Source organism: Crocodylus porosus, unplaced genomic scaffold, assembly GCF_001723895.1.
Source record: "Crocodylus porosus isolate Cpor-Errol unplaced genomic scaffold, CroPor_comp1, whole genome shotgun sequence".
NCBI lineage: Eukaryota > Metazoa > Chordata > Crocodylia > Crocodylidae > Crocodylus > Crocodylus porosus.
In genome coordinates, this window is record NW_017728886.1 from 241,283,021 (window position 1) to 241,299,368 (window position 16,348).

A 16,348-nucleotide genomic window follows, 5' to 3' on the forward strand; every position below is an offset into this window, starting at 1 on the left:
TGGCTCTTATCCTGGGGGTCTTTAAGAGGAGGTTAGATGTACACCCTGGTGGGGTTGTTTGACCTCAGTACTCTTTCCTGCCATGGCAGGGGGTCGGACTAGATGATCTACTCAGGTCTCTTCTGACCCTAGAAACTATATTGGCAATTGGATCAGTATTGGCAGATATGGCTGGTCATTAATTGACTATTTGTATTGGCCCAAAAAATGTTTATCAGTGCACCCCTAGTGTTATGTCTTGTGTTGTGTCAGGGTTAATAGTAGTTTTACTAAAAAGTTAGATTATGGATTTATATAGGATGGTTTGGATAGGGGTTATTCTGTTTCAGGGAGGAGGTTTGGTCTAGATGATCTATGGAGGTCCTTTCAAACCCTACTTTTTTATGATTCTATGATTTACCAAAGATCCCACAAATACAAAGGAGTACCTCTAAAATGCAGATATTCTACTTTTGAAATGACTTTGATTGCTTTTAATCGCAAGCATTTACAAAAAATCTCCCAGAAGGATATAATCCTCAGAAAACTTTATCATAATCATCCTTCTTGCCATATTATCTTGCTGAACCTCTTCAGTGCATAATCAATATACTCAGAATATTTTTTCAAGATCGAAAATGTCAACCTTTCCGGCAAAAGGCAGATTTCTAGAAGTCTGGTTTTCAAAGATTTTTACATTGGATGTAGACTTAGAAAGTCACTTTGTTTAAATTGGAAAAAAATTAGTCCATTGCCCCAGTTACTTTTGTTCTCTCATAGAACATCTCTACCCCTGTGGCCATGTCTACATGAGATGTTTACTGCAGAGTTGCCTAATTAGTACCACAGTAAAGTCTTAGCATCTACATGTGCAGCCCTATTAGGCCACAGTAAATTAATAAATGCCACTGTAGGTTAGTACTTGTAAACACAAGTACTATCCTGTGGTGGTGGTATTTAGCATCTCGCAATGCACATGTAGGTGCTGATGGAGCTGGCTGGGGCACAAGGACAGTCAGTGCAGGTGCTGCCTACTGGCCTGCCTGCTGACTCCTTGGGCCCCCTGCCAGCAGTGGTCCAACATGCTGTATCAAGAGCAATGAACTCTTGTGTGAACTGAGCCAGAGTGTATTCAAGCTCATTAATAGCAAGTTTAGATGCACCCTATGACATGGAACTGCTCATAAGCTATGATGCATATTGCTGCATATGACCCTTGCTAAAATAAAGACAGTACATTACTGACACAGGTTAAATGACAAACTCAAGACCCAGTTTGAGTTAGTATGAGAAGACAAGAACTCATGAGTTTGTGAATCCCAGTCCTAAAAGAGCCAGCCCAAAGGCCCAAGGCATTTGAGATTCAAGTGCCCCCCTCCCCACACCACTTCCACTACTACCTCCCAAAGCATGAGTTTTGCTTAACAATTCTAAAATTAAGATAGTATAGATCCTTCAGGTTCTTCTTCTTTGTCTACTGATTTTGGAGTCATTAGGCTACATTCAGGTCACATTTTGTAGTATTTCCCCACAACTATTAGGATATTACCTCAAAAAGTAAGCTACACTTCTCTAATAACCATATAACTCATAGATTGATTCATAGATTGTAAGGGGCTGGAAGGGACCTCGCAACATCATCAGGTCCAGCCCCCCTATGTGGGCAGGAAAGACAACTGATGTCACTGTGGCAGGGCACTGTGTGTGCCTGCCACTTTAAGGCCCTGGAGCTGGCAGCCTCCAGGTGCCTAATGAGGGCAGCCATTTTAGGTTCAGGGCTGCCTATATAAACAAGGCAGTTTGGCTGCTGGAGGTCAGGCAACAACATTGCCTGGCCTGAGGGCTGCTGACTTTCAACTGGAGGTAGGAGTGGAGCTGTAGGGGATGCTAGGAGGCTCCTGGTCCTGGGTACAACAGAAAACTACACCCTGCTGGGAGTGGGTTGTCTGGTGGGGCTCCCAGTGGTGTGGGAGCCCCCAGGAGATGCCAGGACAGTTACCACCCCGAGAGAGAGTAGGCATTGTGAGAAGCCCCAGTGAGAGGGCCGTGATGATGAGCCCCAGTGAGGGGGGCACTGAGAGAAGCCCCAGGGAGGGGGTGCTGAGAAGGGGTCTTGATAGATTGATTCTGAAGCCCAGTGGGACCAGTGACAATGTGGACAACTAGATGCCATCTGTGAGGCTTGGGCTGTGGTGTAGGGGAGGAACAGAGCCACAGATAGTGTCCCCGGCATTGGGGCAGTACATGGGCAGCCTCCTGCTTAACTTACATCTTTATTAATCAATTAAGACCAAGGCATGGCAGGTGGTTTGCCCAAGAACAGGTGGGCGAGCCATGTGGAGATCGGCCCCAGTAGGCCCCCCTGTTACAGTCGGGTAACCCCAGCAAGGTGACTGTCCAGCTTCTCTTGAAAATCTCCAGAGTAGGTGATTGCACCACCTCTGGAGGGAGTTTATTCCACAGTCTGGACACACTAACTGTGAAGTTTTTCCTAGAGTTAAGCCTGAAATGCCCTTCCAGGAGTTTGTGGCCATTACTCCTGGTTTTCCCCAATGGTGCCCCGGTGAACAGTTGTTTGCCAAGCCCTTGATGTATTCCCCTGATGTAGCAGTAAGCTGCTACCAAGTCCCCTCTCAGCCTCCTCTTTTTTAGGCTGAAGAGGCCCAAGTCCCTCAGCTTTTCCTCGTATGGCTTGCTTTGCAAGTCTCTGATCATATGGGTGGCTCTTCTCTGGACTCTCCCAAGCTTTTCCATGTCCTTGCTGAAGTGCAGTGCCCAGAACCTGGACTCAGTACTCCAGCTGTGGTCTCACCAATGCCGAGTGGAAGAATCACTTCTTTGGTTTTACTTGAGACGCATCAGTTGATGCATGCCATGGTATTGTTTGCCTTGCTGGCTACAGCATTGCACTGATGGCTCATGTTCCACCTATGGTCTATTATTACCCCTAGGTCCCTTTCAACTGTGGTGCTAGTCAAATTGGCACCACCAAGCCTGTAAGTATGTAGGGGATTTTTTGTCCCCAGATGGAGCACTTTACACTTCTCAATGTTGAACTTCATTTGGTTCTGATCTGCCCAGCTTGCTAGCCTGTCTAGGTCCACCTGTATCTGCAGCCTATCTTGAAATGTGACTGTGCTCACCCATAACTTGGTGTTGTCCGTGAACTTGGCCAGCGAGCTCTTTACCCCCACATCTAACTCTAACCACTGAGACTTTAAAAAAAAAAAAATCGGAGATCACAAGCAGAATCGTAACTAGCAATTTTGGTGTTTTGGTGCTCTGGGTAGAGATGACAGAGTGTGTGTGTGTGTGTGTGTGTGTGTGTGTGTAAGGGGAATGGGGGCAGAGAGGGAGTGGTGAATGCTGAATGGCAGAGAATCTACTACAGCCCCACATACCCAGCAGCCTCTCTGAACCGTGTCCCAGGGTGCCCTTGCTCACTCTACCCTTGTCATGCTACTGCTTGAGAAGCTCACCACAACTGGCATTACTGCAAGCCTGTGGTCAGCCACTCAGATTGTGATATACCCATTTTTTACAGTCCAGAAACTTTTTTCATTATTTATCCTAAGGTTATTTTTAAAATTATTAGCTGCTATATCAAATGAATGGCTATGTACTGCAGAAAGGAAAAGGATCATGATTTAGTTCTCCTATTTTTCTCAAGTCTTTCAAGCACAGGTCACTCCTGTAGTTGGCATGGGTGTCCCATGGGACTGATGAAAGACCAGTGCAAAGTACCCATTTAATAGGTTGGCTTTTTCCTGGGCATCAGTTGTCAGCTGTCCCATCTGGTTCAGCAGGGGTCCAATGTTGCCCTTGTTTACTGTATTAGAGGAGTGATACCTGTCAGGCACTAACTTTAATTTGATTTAGTTGCTGTAACAGAAAACAGTGCAAAGGGTAGTCTAATAATTAGTACTTGTGATGGTGAATTCAAAATGTGATGTGATTTGTGTTCCTTGTGTTTAAATATTTAAGATTGTTTAGGATTATTTGCCTTATCTGGAACCCTGAGCAGGGAGCCTTTTAATTTATCAACAAAATCCTTTTCTACAGATCACATCAGAATTATTTTCTCCTGATAAATTCTCATAATAGTTTTAGATCCTGAATATATGTCTACCTTGTGTTTTTTCCTTTTGTTGTTGTTCTCCATCTGGTTAGCCAATCTCCTGGTTATTTTGTCTTTGTTTTTCTAAGAGTAAAATTATTCTTGCTGTCCTATATTCCTGGTTCCTTGGGGACTTAATTTTGGACCAGATCATGCAGAAAAAGATAACCTGGGAAATCTTTATTAATAGTTTGTGAAGTCAGTTTCAAAGCTGGGTGGGAATATTCTTACTGCCAGCCACATCTAAGTGAAAATTAGGAATTGTTCATGAAATCTCTGTATATTGCCACAATTCCACACCCTATTTACTTCATGAATTAAAAAATATGTATGTACTTGAGATTTTTTTCTCTACAAGAATTTTTTCTTCTTACTGAATAACTAGTCCAAGAAAGAAACAAGTTTTAGAAAAGACCTGAAAGTCCTGTAGTTTTTTATGTAACATATAGATCTAATTTTTAACATCTTGATGTGCCTCTCTATTGTTCCATACTAGACCCATCCCTGGTCTTAGACTGATAGTATTGCATTTGCAAACATTTTACATTTAAATCGGGGGTAAAAGTACCATAAGCTTGCACCCTAGGTGGCAGTGGCAGCAGGTATGGCAGCAGGGGTCAAACTGCCTATGGCAGTGGTGGTGACCTGTCATTCTTATGGTTCCCTAAATGGGTGCCCTGGGATAGTGCCCTTGTTGTCCACCCCTTGTGTGCAATTGGAGTTGCAGCTAGGAAGAGACGTGAAGGGTAACAAGAAGGGTTTCTATAAGTATGTTGGAGCAAGAGGAGGATCAGGGAAAGTGTGGATCCCTTACTGAATGGGGGAGGCAACCTAGTGACAGAGGATGCAGAAAAGGAAGAATTGTGCAATGTCTTTTTTGTCTCAGTCTTCACAGGCAAGTTCAGCTCCCAGACTGCACCAGGCAGCACAGTTTGGGGAGGAGGTGAGTGGCCCTTAGTGGTGAAACAATGGGTGAGGGACTGTTTAGAAGAGCTGGACATGTCGACTATGGGGTCGTATGGGATGCATCTGAGGGTGCTGGGGGAGTTGGCTGATGTGATTGCAGAGCCATTGGCCATCATCTTTGAAAACTCATGGCTATTAGGAGAGGTCCTGGCTGATTAGAAAAGGGCAAACATAGTGCCCATATTTAAGAAAGGGAAAAAGGGGGATGCTGGGAACTATAGACCAGTCAGCCTCACCTCAGTCCCTGGAAAAATCACGGAGCAGATTCTCAAGGAATCCATTTCTAAGCATGTGGAGGAGAAAAAAGTGATTAGAAACAGTCAGCATAGATTCACCACAGGCAAATCATGCCTGACCAACCTGATTGCCTTCTGTGATGAGATGACTGGCTGTGTGGGTGCAGGGAGACTGATGGTTGTGGTGCACTTTGATTTTAGCAAGGCTTTTGATACGGTCTCCCACAACATTCTCGCAGGCAAGCTAAGGAAGTATGGGCTGGATGGTAGATAGAAAAAACTGGCTGGAGCATCAGGGTAAGAGAGCAGCAATCAATGGCTCAATGTCTAGTTGGCAGCTGGTATCAAGTGGAGTGCCCCAAGGGTCAGTCCTGGGGCTGGTTCTGTTCAATATCTTCATCGACAACCTGGAAGATGGCATAGAGTGCACCCTCAGCAAGTCTGCAGATGACACCAAGCTGGAGGCAGTAGAGATACACTGAAGTGTAGGGCTAGGATTCAGAGGGACCTAGACAAATTGGAGCACTGGGCCAAAAGGCACCTCATGAGGTTCAACAAGGACAAGTGCAAAGTCCTGCATTTGGGATGGAACAGTCCCATGCACCAATACAGGCTGGGGGCTGTCTGGCTAGACAGCAGCTCTGCAGAAAAGGACCTGGGGGTTACAGTAGACAATAAGCTGAATATGAGCCAATAGTGTGCCCTCGTTGCCAAGAAGGCTAATGGCATACTGAGCTGATTGGTAGGAGTGAGGTCAAGGGAAGTGATTATTCCTCTCTATTCAGCACTGGTGAGGCCATATCTGGAGTACTGTGTCCAGTTTTGGGTCCCTCACTACAGAAAGAATGTGGACATATTGGAGACAGTCCAGTGGAGGGCAACGAAAATGGTGAGGGGGCTTGGGCACATGACTTATGAGGAAAGACTGAGGGAACTGGACTTATTTAGTCTACAGAAGAGAAAACAGATGGGATTTAATAGCAACTACCTGAAGCGGGGGTTGAAAGAGGAAGGAGCTAGACTGTTCTTAATGGTGGCAGATAACAGAACAAGGAGCAATGGTCTCTAGTTGCAGCAAAGGAAGTTTAGGTTACATATTAGCAAGAATTTTCTCACTAGGAGGGGAGTAAAACATTGGAACAAGTTACCCAGAGAGGTGGTGGAAGCTCCATCCTTGGAGGTATTCAAGACTCAGCTAGACAAAGCTTTAGCTGGGATGGTCTTCCTCTTTAGCAGATACTATTCTGTGGCCATGTTACCATTTCATATGAGCTGGCAGTCTATGTCATGTGCAGAAACTGGTAGCCATGCAGCCCTAGGCATTTGACTCCAAGACATCTTGCCTGCACAGCTGATTAGATGGAATTTGATGGAGCAGTCTGTCTCACCCTGTCAGCAGCCTGAAAGCTTATGACAAGGCATAATGAAAATGGCAAAAGCCAGCCCATAAGCATCTCATTATGTCAGGAGTAAGGGAGGCCATGACAGCAACATAATTTTAGCCCTTAAGAGATGTAAGCCCTCAACCAATTTATGAGGAATCATATGGAGAAGCTCACAAGGGAGAGGCTTTGCAGAGGTCTGCCTGGCCAAGTGGGATGGCAAATGCACAGAACTTCTAAAGCCCACTAGTGAGGGAGGGCAGGATCATAGAATATTTACAAGTATGGAAAGACCCATACCTTCAAGTAAAACAACACATCCAGCTGCTGGTGGAGCTGAACCGCAGGCTGTCTGACCAGGTAGGTTTTAGGGGACAAGTGAACAAATATCTGAGGGCAACCCTGGACAACATCCCCAAAATGGAAGTGAGGGGGATCCTGGGAACGGCTACCTTGGATATCCATCTGTGGTAGCAGCATAGATAGCCAGAGTTGTCACACATGGCATGCCTGCTCTACCAGTTTCAAGGCATATATGAAACTGACCATTAACCTTCAATAACTATAGCAAAGAAAGGGTTGTCAGACATGACATGACATGTCCAGATTACAGTGACTTTTCTTTCAACTGTAAATGTATGATCTAGACATACAGTACTTGCCAGGAAAACATCCATTTACTGCAGATACATTGTCCAGAGCATATGACAATGGAACATGACAGAATTCAAGATGCATAGTACAGTTCATCTAATTAAAAGAGTAATTTCTGTCACAGATAAAATGTGGGCACTAATTACAGAAGCTACTGCTCAGGACACAACACTGCAAAATGGAGTAACAGCTGTTTGTGCTGATTGGCTTGGAAAACATATACCTAGCCCCTAATCTCAGTTTAAGGAAGAGCTGTGAGTACTGGATGGCATTTTATTCAAAGGCTCACAACTTCTTGTTCCAGCAATGCTAAAGAATGACATGTTAAACTGAATATATGAGGCATCTAGGCATTGAAAAATGCAAAAGGAGAGCAAGGGGCACTCTATATTGGCCTAGCATAAATAATGACATAGAGTTTTGTATAATGTGCCTAAAGTACAGATAAGCACAAAGAAAAGAGCCCATGGTGGTCATAGAGGAGCCCATAGCTCCATGATATCAAGTGGGCATTGACTTATACATATTTTTTCTGCATGTATGAATTAGTGCTGGATTATTATCCTCACTATCTTGAAATTGCATTGCTCAAAAGCACAACAGCAGACCATGTCATAACTCACATCAAGTCAATTTTTGCTAGACATGGGATTTCCACACACAAATTGTGAGAAACGACAATGGACCTCAATTCAACTGCCTTGAGTTTGAAGAGTTTGCAAACAAATGGATTCCATCACGACACTTCAAGTACTAAATATCCACAATCCAATGGTCTGGTGGAAAAGGGAGTACAAATGGTGAAGAACTTGTTGGAAAATAATACAGATTCACATACCTGTCACTCTTCAATTACAGGCAACACCCATGAAACATGGATCATCCCCAGCAGAAGTGCTGTTTAAATAGGAAACTCAAAATCAGGCTCCCAGATCTTGTGGATGATGCTTGTCAGAATGAAAAGCAAGACATGAAAATGTTAAAAAAAATTTTGATGAACTCAAACAAAAATGGTGCTATGGCAGGGGTTCCAGGGAGTTACCACAACTGCACAACAAAAATATGGTGCTTATTTCAGATGGACATGGAAACAAAAAAGCCCTAGTTTCCCCATCAAGTAGTTTCCAGATCCTATAAATTAGTCACACTGGAAGGACTAGTGTTAAGAAGGACCAGATGACACTTGCAGCTCGTAAAGTGGAGAAAAGCAGCAGCAGCAGTTACGAAAGTAACTAAAGGAGACAGAGCAATAAGAAAGAGAGGAGACTGAAAATGACACAGAAGTAGGGACATCTAAACAAGGAAACCAAACAAGAACTGAGCCAATAAGTATCCGCTAAAAAGCCAACACAAAAACTAATAGAGACCTGTTAAAATGTGCTTTATGGGTTGAACTAAACTACCAATGTTAGTATTACATAGAGATATGTTACATGCAAAGGGGGAAGATGTTTCAGAGTGTTTCATAGATTTCATAGACATCAGGGCTGGAAGGGACCTCGGGAGATCATCGAGTCCAGCCCCCTGCCCAGCCCCCTGTTATGTATAAGTTGTTACATGGGGGACTGCAGGAGGGAACAGCAGAACAGTAGGCAGAGTACTGCTCTCCGAATAAACAAGATTTATCATTCTATAAGCTTAAATCATTAGAGATTGAGAACAACACACAGGAAAATGGATGTCTTACAAGGCCCAGTGCCCAATTTGTGTCTAGAAGATGGATACTGGAGGAATCTTGATGCAGAAGATTTTGACACTTTCAGATTCTAAAACAAGAAATTTCCAGGAAGAACTTAGACCTCAGGCTGCTGTGGGATGGCACGAAGTAAACCACAGGTCTTATCAGGAATTAGAGACCAAGTTACTAGATCAAAAGCTAAATCCAAAGGCAGAATCCAAAACACAGGCTGTGTCAAAGTTCAGGAGGTTAAGACTAAGTTACCTAATCTAGAGGGAAATCCAGGGGCTGAGTTGGGTCAAGGTCCAGGAATCAGATTCCATGTTACCAGACCCAAGGGAAAATCCATAAACCAGAGTCCAGTAACACAGCCAAGCAGCATCAGGAACCAGGAAGGCCAGAGAACACAGGAACAGAGAGGCTTAGCAAAGCTCTGAACTTCTGTCTGGCCTGGAGTCTGTTGCTACAGCTGGAGCTAAATGGAGAAGTTTCTCTCCAAGCAGCCAATCAGGAGACCCAGACAGTGGTCAGCTGGAGTCATTAGCTGAGTTAATATTGTCAGTCAAAGACCTAGGCGGCTGTGACTTAGCATACACTTAGCCCAGGTTAGGCTACCTGTTAGGGGCCCTGACAACTGGGGACAATTAGTACATTCCCAGGAGCCTGCATCCTGAGCAACATCTTGCTGGAAGGAATGCAGGTGCCACATCTCCCACCACAGCCAACACCCCAACCTTGTATTAGCTGTTCCAAGGTGCAATCCCAGACTGCAGCTTAGACTCAGCAAAAGCCAATACTTGAGGATAAAAATCAAGATGGGGCACTCTGCTGGACTTGGCAGTGGGGGACACACTGACAGTTGCATCTAACAGCAAAACCTGGCCTGCTTTGGAAGATCTTCTGCCCAAAACATTAAAAGAAATAGGTCCACGGGGCCAATGCTCCATGACAGAAGAGAGCTCTGGGGTTGGTGTACATCATGCCAGGGAGGAAGGCCACCAGACACCAGCTCCATGAAAATATTGAAGTTCAGCCTCTTGACCACAGGAGGGATTTAGTCACTTACTCTACCACTTGCCTTGATACACCAGGCTGCCCCAGCTAGCCAGGAAAGAACTGGCAGTGTATTTTTTTTCTGATTGGTAATCATTGGACTTCTTGGATTGCATTTCCAAATATACTTCTGTGCTCATCTATGCTGGCAGGTACCTGTGCATCTCCCAACCTATTTTGTTAACTCCTCACATGTAGGCAACCAAGACTCCAATCTGTCTTGGTTGTCTGATCTATTCTCAGGCCACTCCTTGGGTACTACATGGTTAGTACCTGCATGGACCAGTGCCCACTGCTACTGATGCCTGCTGAGGGCTCTCTTTCCTTTGCTTCTTCCTCATCCTCTGCCTCCCTCACTGTCTAACCCCTCAGGCAAAGAAATCCAACATTATCTTGTGGAGAAAACTGTAATACAGGAAAAACCTGTTGACTTTTGCAAGGCTACCCTGCAATTTCCCACCAGATGGATAAAGACATCACCAGCACATTGTAATGCAGTAAGTTTCTAAATATCTGGAGGACAAATGTGTGTTGGGATGGATGGCCACTAGGAGCAAACATGAATTTTTGTGGGGGAATAAATCATGTCAAACCAGCTTGATTTTTTTACAAGGTAACCAGTTTAATGTATAAGAAGAATGTCCCTAACACACCTATACCTTAGCAACGTTTTTGATACAAACCCACATGCCGTTCTCATATGCAAACTGAAGAAATGGGTAGACAGAATTACAATTAACTACATAAAATCAGCTGAATAAGCACAAAGCGAAGAGTACCTATGAGTGGATTGATAACAAAATGGCAAAAGGTGGCAAGTGGGATGCTGTACAAGACTGTTCTCTGTCTAGTGCCTTTTAATACTTTCACTAATAACTTGAATATAAAAGCAAGCCATGCAAGGAAGATTTGAGATAACTAGGTATATTTAGTTTAGAAAAAAGGAGATTAAGGGAGAGACATAATAGTGATTTTCAAATATTTGAAAGAATGAGAAATATTGTTCTCCCTTGCCACAGAGAATAAGACATATAGCAATAAATTTAAACTACAGTAAATCAGAATTAGATAAAGCAAAACCAAACCTTTCTAACTGAACAGCACGGTAAAGGAACAAGCTGCTGAGGGAAGTGGTGGAATCTATTAAGGACAGTTTAGGAATAGCAAATTTGGCATCTGTGCAGAGAATTGGATAAGTCATGGAGAAGTAGGGCTGAAAGAGTCCTTGTGCGATGAGGTATTTAGCAGAATTCACAGATTCATTGGACTCTGACAGTTGCGCTGTGAGCACTTCTGCTATGACCTCAAACCTGCAACCTCTGGGCTGGCAACTGTGTCTTACCACCCACACCACCCCAGCCACCATTAAAATCATAGGTGATGTGTAGGGTGGGCACAGAGGGGCACATGCCCCCCTGAGATTGGCCACCACCAAAGCCGCTGCTTTGGGATATTGCCGCCCCCTCCCCGCTTGCTGTTGACGCAGCTGCCAGCAGTCCCTGCTTGCTGCCACCAACACCATGGACAGTGGCTGCAGATGGTCCCCACTCACCACCTTCTGCTCGCCATCCCTGCCCCCCCCCACTGCCGACACTGCCACGGCTGCCTGCAGGTGGTTCCCACTTGGCCTGCCCTTGCTGCCAACGTGACTGCAGCTGCCTGTGGGTGGTCCCCACTCGCCACGCCCCCACCTGTGGGTGGTCACCATGCCCCGCAGCCTGAGGAGGTGCACATCATTCATAATTAAAATGCTAAATAAATCCCTGGCCCCCACCTCTCAAGATTATCTAGTCTAACCCCCTGCCTAAGCCAGGATCATCCCTATCCAAACCATCCCATACAACCATAATCTAAGATGATTCCCAAGGTCCCTTCAACCTCAGTAACTTTATGATGTTCAGTATGTACTTGGCTTTCTGCATAACAGACCTAGTGAGTGTGAGGATGCACTTGTATTGCCACTCTGCACTGTCTGCAGGGTGCTGTTGGGAGTCAGGACCAGAAAAGATCATGTAAGAAAAAAGCGGGGGAAATGGTGTTTGAGTAGTAGTGCATGCATGTCCTAACCAGTTCCTATAACCTTGTAAACCCCTTTTAAACCTCTTTCTACTAACCTCTCCCTGTCCTTACTAAGCTAGCCTGCCTTCCTAACTCCCAACCTATCTGCTGCCCCCTGAAGTCACCTCCATTTGTTCCATCTTCTTTCAGTACATCTAAAGACAGGAACTTTGTCCTCTATGTATCAGTTAAGTCAATTCCCTTTCAACATTTACCAGCTAGGCACCAGGGGCCTGCTTATGTCCTGTGCTGGCTGGCTTGAAGAAATTTGTTTACCAAGCTTCCTGAGCTGTCTTCTTTTCTTCTTCCTGCCCAACTTCTTAGATTAATTGGTTAGGAGAAGCCTCTCTTGCTACTGCATAAGCTGAAGTGTCATTGAGATCAATTAGCTATATAAAGTCCTTAGAATTCGAGCCAATTTAATGTAGTCTATTTGCTCATTTCTCCTTTAACCACAACTCTGAAATAACTTCTCCAGCATTTGTATGTAGACTGTGAGATTTTTTATAATCAGTATATGAAATGTAAAGTCCTTTGTATTCTCAAGACTTCTGAATGTCTAGCCAAGATGATTCAGTTCAGACAGCCACTTTCATTAACCTCATGATTATTCATTTTCAAGGTCTACACCATATCTAATTTTGGGTCTTTATTAGGTACCTTATTTTTCAGCCTCTTATGAGGCCTTAGAGGCAACATTTCAGAGGTATGCTCTAACCACTGTTCAAAAGCTTCTTTCCTCAAATATGGTGACCCTGGTCCCAGAAAATATTTACATCCTATAGGGGCAACTCAGGATGAGGCGGTATAACTTCTTCTAAAAATCTGTGCCAGAGCCTTGAAAAACACATCAGATCACAGCTGTTGTTTGAAACCCAGTAAACTCTTTTATAAGAAACCTGCCATTTTCCTTAAGAACTCTGCATCTGAAGCAAGTCCCACATACCACCTTCCACTGCTATTTCACAGGGAACTTGCAGGAGTTCCACCACTACCTACAGATCACACTGCTGCAGAGGCTTTATCCTTCCTTATGAATGTAATCTCACACACCTCATTGCCCAGACAGCCTATGGCTTTCTGTAAAGTAGTTTTAATGAAAATTCCAGTGATAGCATCTGATATTCCAATAATTAGTAGACATTCCTTGGCATGGGCAACTGGTGCCTCCTGAGTCTTGGGGGAACACATCACTGATGGGGGTGGGAGCAGCAGCCAATCGCTGGCTAGGGGGGAGTCCCCCAGTGGCCGATTGCCAGCTGGGAGGGAGTCCCTCAACAGTAAAACCAGAAGTGCACTTCTGGTTTTGCATCTGGCACTTCCAAGGGTTGCATGGCCAATCTCAGGGGGTGCATGTGCACCCACGTCCACCCTCTATGCATCACCAATGTTCCTTGGAGACCACATACATCCCTTTACCTCAGTCCTCCAACAAAGACGTTACCATAATTTAAAATAAACTTTGTCTGAATTTTGAGAGAATTATCCTGGCGCATGTCCATGAGGCACCAGCGTGGGAGGTTATGCTTAGGGGCAACCAACACAGGTTCATTAGAGGCAAGTCCTGTCAGAACAACCTGGTGGCCTTCTATGACCAGGTCACAAAATCCTTAGATGCAGGGGTAGCAGTGGATGTAGTCTTTCTGGACTTTCAGAAGGCCTTCGACACTGTCTCTCACCCCATTCTCATTAAAAAACTAGGGGATGTGGGCAGTGGGGTCCCCCAGTGCTCGGTCCTCAGGCCCGCACTGTTCAACATCTTCGTCAGTGACTTGGACGACTGGGTAAAAAGCACCCTGTTCAAATTTGCTGATGACACTAAGATGTGGGGGGATGTGGGCATGCTAGAAGGAAGGAATAGGCTGCAATCAGACCTAGACAGGTTACAGGGGTGGGAGGATGAGAATAGGATGGGATTCAACACTGACAAGTGCAAGGTGATGCACCTGAGGAAAAAGAACCAGCAGCATGCCTACAGGCTGGGGAACTCCTTTCTTATCAGTGCAGAGGCAGAAAAGGATCTTGGAATCACTATGGATGCCAAAATGAACATAGGCCGGCAGTGTGGGGATGTGGTCTGGAAGGCCAACCATACCTTGTAATGCATCCACAGATGCATCTCGAGCACGTCCAAGGAGATGACCCTCCCCCTCTATGTGACACTGGTCAGGCCGCAATTGTAGTACTGTGTCAAGTACCTCCTTCACTTGCAGGCCTATAGGACATCACCTGCTGGCTGACTCGAGAGGGACAGATTCTAATTGGAGTTCCACACACCCATGCTTTTTTCCTGCCATGACTTGGTGTTTAAAGGAGTTGGTTCAGTACTCAGATGTGTAGTTCAATTAGTTGTCCCATGAAGGTTCTGGAGGGCTCCACCACCCCTAAACCCTCATCCATTCCACTGGGGTCTGATCGGCCGCTTGGTCCTTCCACAAGACCTCCATCCCAAGGAGAAAAAAACCAAAACCAAGCACTCCTGACCTGGATTATTGTTCCAGCTTCTTTTAGTACAGCACAAACAAAATTGACGTTTGTGAGGTCAGTCCCTCTTTTCTTCCACTACTGTCTCTATGGTGGCTGTCCCCAAGCCTCTTATTGAGGTCGTCACAATTCTTCTCATTCCATTAGGTCCATCTGTGACACCATTTTTGTTTGCGCCCCTTTTAGGGACTTTACAGTACCAAATTTCTAGAGTGCCCCTCTATTAGAGACTTTATGGTACCTTACTCTGCCAGCGTGGTAACAAGCAGTTCCAAGTGCTGCCAGGTCAACAGTCCTCTCTCTAGGTTCCCTCTAGGGAGCTCGCTCTCTGGAGGAGTCTTCTACCAGCTCTCCATGTTGCTCTCAAGGTTCCCTGCAGCATGGCTTGGCTCGATCCTCCTCCTTCTGGTTCCATGCTCCCCCCTCTTGCTCTTGTTCCAGGCTCTTCTTTATACCAGCGTTGGAGTTCCCAGCCCTTCCCCTCCAGAAACACTTAGGTAAGGAGGGTTTCTGACGGGCTCTTTGGGACTGTGGTTCTGGGGACACTGACCCTATGTTTAGCCCTTGTGCTTTTGAGCCCTGGGACTTTCTGTCTTTCTCACATACTGCCACCCATGGCACAGCTGGAGCAGAGCCAAATGGCTCTGGAGCCCATGGGGGATGGGGGAGCATGCAGGCTACCTGCTGCAGGGTCAGGGCAGCCCCCTTGTAGCTTTCCTCCTGTGAGTCCTGCACCATGGCAAGGCACCCCTTGCCCACCTGGCAGCAGCAACGGGCACAACTCTGTAGTGCTGCTGCTGCCCCTGCTGCTGCCAGATGGGCAGAGGGTGCCTCACCATGGTGTCATAGCTGCCATAGAGCTTCCAGGGTGGCTGCACAAAGCCTCTCCACCCTCCCATGCTAGGTTCTTCATCTAGACTGCCACTAGGATTTCAGTGGCTTGATTCACTGTCACTGATCTGTTGGTCTCAGTTATTGTCATTACTATCATGTTGCTGGACTTCCCAGGCCACCTTGACGAAGCATCTATAATTGCAACTCTTTCAGATGTGAACTAGTGGCGTGCCAAACCACAATGGAGTCCTTATAGGAGAACAGCCCTGGATAGAGTTTCCTTTCTTTCAGCTTCCTGAAGGAGGCTTCAGTAGTACAGAGTCTTGACAGTTACCATCCTGAGATAACAATCTCCATCTCCTTAGTTTTATTCTAGGCCTTGAACCTGTACACACGTTGCATCTTGTAAGGACAACTGCTGGTTGAATGTCATGAATCACTGATCTAGAGATTCAGGTAAAGGAGAAAGAAATGATGTAATTTTAGATTTGGACCAGGGATATGTTACCCAGCCACAGCCAACAAGAAAGGAAAGAAACCGAAGGTGAACACAAACAGTCGTAGATCTGTAGAATGTAGATCTGTGTTCTGGTTGAAATTTAACTACTTTCTCTAAATAAAGTCAATAAAGTGGTCCTGAAATGTCAAAAAAATTAAAGCTGATGACATACTTTTTTGGTAGTCACCTCAGTTAGCAAAGAATTTATTCATAGATTCATAGAGTCAGAAGAATCATAGAATCATAGAAGTAGGGTCGGAAGGGACCTTGTAGATCTTCAAGTCTGACCCCTCACCTGGGCGGGAGAAAAACTGGACTCAAATAAGTCCAGCCAAGTAGGCATCAAGCCTCTTCTTAAAGACCACCAGGGTAGGAGCCAGCACCACTTCCCTTGGAAGTTGGTTCCAG